At 35.8% G+C, this 3,904-nt stretch overlaps 1 non-coding gene across 1 annotated transcript; it reads left to right on the top strand.

Annotated features, from left to right (window-relative positions):
• The first annotated feature begins 345 nt into the window (after positions 1-345).
• LOC145141773 (small nucleolar RNA R71) lies at positions 346-452 on the top strand. The gene has a single exon (XR_013722967.1). It is a non-coding gene; the product is annotated as a small nucleolar RNA R71 (small nucleolar RNA).
• Positions 453-3,904: the final 3,452 nt, after the last annotated feature.

Here is a 3,904-nt window from a genome sequence, read left to right as displayed (position 1 = left end):
TTCCCGTTCTCGTCCAAATCACAATCTCTAGTTAGATGAGGCCCATTTCAATTCTTACATCCTACCCGAATAGCATGGATTGTTTGATCCATTTTATCCATCCTCCTATCCATGCTTTTCATCATTGCCATAACTGCCGACAAATCTTCTGAAGCTGCATAAGCTGATCCCCTTGTCACATCATTCCTTGGATTGTGGTATTCTCTAGAATGCTTAGAGAATTCCTCAATTAGTTGCTTTATCACCAGGGGTGCCTTTTTTGTGAGTGGTCCTTGCGAGTCAAGTAATTGTCTTGTTGTCACGTTTACTCCATCATAAAAAATGGAGACTTCTTGTTGACTATTAAGATCATGATGTGGGCAATTCCTTAGTAAGCTTTTGTACCTCTCCTACGCCTCATAAAGTGATTCTCCGGCTTGTTGCTCAAAATTAGCTATAGCTTTCTTCAACTTGGCTATCTTTGATGGCGGGCAAAATTGATCAATAAACTCTTCTTTTATTCTTATGTGGTGATGGATCCTGAAGGGAGTGATTTTAGCCAATCTTTTGCAGCGCCTTTAAACGTGACCGGTAACATGCGAAGCAGAACGGTGTCGCGGGCCACATTAGGAAAGTTAAAGTAATCGGCTATATCATTGACCTCTTCTAGGTGCTTGTACGCGTCTTCGTGATCTTTTCCATAGAACGGAATTTCTTTAAGTTGGGCGAGTATGTGGCCTTTAAGTTCGAAGTTGGCATTTTCTGGAATCGCGGGTTGCACGAGTCCCGGACCGGTATCTTCACGCATCCTCTTCTTCCACTCGCCTATGGTAACTTCATCGATGTTAGCCATGGTATCGCCGAATCCGCCTTCTAGATCGCTACCTTCTTCAAATTCGCTTTCTTCCTTTTCGGATTCGTACACGATGTCTTCCTTGATTGGGTATTCGTTTGCCAAGGAAGAGGCGCTGGATGCTCCTGATTTACTACTCTTCTTCTTGCTAAAAACGGATTTAAGATTCTTCAAATGTGAGTTCTTTGAAGATGCGGATTCTCCAACGGTTTTGCCTTTGTTCTTCCTTAAAGTAGCTTCCGGGTCTTCAAGTGGTGGAGTTAAAGGTGTATTGCCTCCTCTCGTCATAAACACTCTGCAATAAAAGCAAGAAAAACGCGTAAAAAGAACAAAAATGAAACAGAAAGAAAATAAAAACGAAACTGGAAATCAACACTGAACTCGCCGAGTAGGTTCGACTGCACTCGGCGAGTACACTGCCTAAAAGCCTAAAAGCCTAAAAACAAATAAAAAACAAATAAGAACAATTAAATACTAAAACTTAACCTAATTACTGAATTACTGAAAAAAAATAACTTTGTGCAAGATAAGCTCACACAAAGGATCGATAAAACTAGAAATTAGAATTAATTTTTGAACCGTTCCCCGGCAACGGCGCCAAAAACTTGATGTGTGTAAAACCAACTCGTTTTATTCCTACTCTAAAAATATAATTTAAACACACAAAGGCAGTGAACCTGTCTTTTAGTGGCATAGTTGAATAAGTAGGGTGTCGAACTCGAGGAACGGAAATTAACCTAATAACTAATTTTAACCAACAAGTAATAAAAGTAAAAGGGTTTTCTCTAGTTTTACAAGACTAGAAACTTAGACACACTAACTAACACGCAATTAACTAATCAACTAAAACCAAGTAAAATTTCACCAAATTTAATAAAAGGTTTCTGCTTAGGTTGAATTCATTCACTCCTATGGTTAATTTTATGGCAAAGCAATAGATTAATTGTTATTGGTTACCGACTAAGGTGATTAGATTCGCATTCGCTATTACCAATCCTTAGAAAATCAATTAATTTAAGTAGTGATCAAGTGTTTAAGCTAATTAATTCCCTAGTTCAATTATTCGGATTAAATAAGATTTGTAATTGGTTAATCAAATTACTAATTCAATTAGCCTCTTGTTGTTGGTTTATCAACAAGCTAACACATTAATTTACCCATTCTCTAATTAATCCTAGTTTCATATTCACTAGTCCTAGGCACATAACAAAGTGTTCACATAAATCATATGAGGTAAACAATTAAGAGATGTTCATGCAGCCTAATTGCCTTCCTATTAACAGAGAATAGTTATGGTTAATGCATAAGGATCTTTAACAAGCTTAATTTAACAAAATCACCAATTAACAATTAATCAAACCATAAAATTAATCCATAAGAGTAAAATTGTCTTCCGTAAACAGAAACTAGTAAATTTAGCTCATGATTACAGTAGTCAAAAAGCTAAAAACGAAAGTAATCAACTCAAACATTGTTCAATTCAAAGATAAAGTGGAAAATTAAACCTAAGTTGCCTTGAATCTTCTAAGAATGAGAGATTAGGGTTCTTCTCACGTTCTTCAGGTCTCCAAGGGTTTCCTTAGTCGCAAAGTATCTTCCAGAAAAGCCAGAAAAGATAGTGGATTTGGAATTTGACCTCTATTTATAAGATCCTCAAAACAGGGGCAACTCGTCGAGTAGATACCCAACTCACCGAGTTTCTTTGTAAAATCCGTGTACGACAAGGACTCTACGTATTGCTTCGCGAACATTCGTGGAAACTCGTCGAGTAGACGATTGGACTCGCCGAGTAGCTTCAGGTTTGTACTTCTTTCTTCATTCCGCATCTTCTAATTGCATCTCCTTCCTCCTTTTTGCTCCCGAGCATGACTTCTGGACTGAAAATACAATTTAAACATTATTAAGTACCTTTTGTCCATAATATGCAAATAATTGATAAAAATCTATACTAAATATATGGCTAAATATGCACATATCGCAAACCAATATTCAAGAGTTAGTGCGGATCCTAATCAAGACAAACACTTCACACAATTGGTCTTAGTTGGTCTTTGTCTTATCCAAGACATCACAACTTACCAATTTCAAATGTACAGGAGTAGAAAACTTTTACTCTATAGTTGATAAGTGTATTAAACCTTTCTTAAGATTATGTCACTCAAATTACAATCTTGGAGTATGACTCTAAGACTTGTTTTTGGAACGAAGTATGATTCACCTTAATTGGTTTAACCATTTCAACAATTCACGATTCCTCTTCTTAGTCATGCAAATGCACTAAGATGTCCTTAGAGAATCAATTGTGATATGGATTTCCATAAACATTAAGATGATCATAAAACAGGATACTAAAGTACTCTCCCATCTTTTCAGATTGAAGAAACTTTTATCTTTCTGCCTAATATGATTCTTCTCATTCGTTCTGCCATACATTGAACCTTTTTCCAATGTTTCAGAATTATACTTAAACTTGTAAGCATAACCATGTTTACTAAACTTTAGTAAATCATGACGAATAGTCTTATCGATCTTTGTGGTGGAACTTGACCAGTGCACACCCAGTGTAACCGATCCCCTAGTCCTTCACTTGACTCAGATATACATGTGAATAAGGAATTAGTCTTAATTTACCATAGATGAAAATTCTCATTCATCATACAATACAACTTGCATGATTCCAAGTTTCTGTCCAATTGAAACTTGGGTGATGAGAATCTTTCCTTATTTGGCAAATACTCGACATTACCACAAACGAAAGAATCAAATTCATATTGCTAACATAGAAACATACAAACATCAATTTTCACAAATGCCATTGCAAGGAGATATAATAAAATAAAACAAAATTTTATTTATTTATAAAATGCGGAAATTTTTTTTCCTTACAATGCAATTACAAATGAAAACTATGCTATTACATATTTCCTAGCAATCTATCATAACTCTAAGCATCAGCTCAAAAATCCAATCTTCGAGCCATGCGATTGAAATCCATCTTCGCGATCAAATTCATCATACTCTTCCTTTAAGCTTCCTTCCCTTTGCATGATCCTACAAAACATCAAAATGCAA

This window comes from Lactuca virosa, chromosome 9 (assembly GCF_052849685.1).
Source record: "Lactuca virosa cultivar CGN04683 chromosome 9, Lactuca_virosa_CGN04683_v6, whole genome shotgun sequence".
Lineage (NCBI taxonomy): Eukaryota > Viridiplantae > Streptophyta > Magnoliopsida > Asterales > Asteraceae > Lactuca > Lactuca virosa.
Note: the sequence above shows the minus strand (reverse complement) of the source record. Positions and strands in the feature narration are given on the sequence as shown.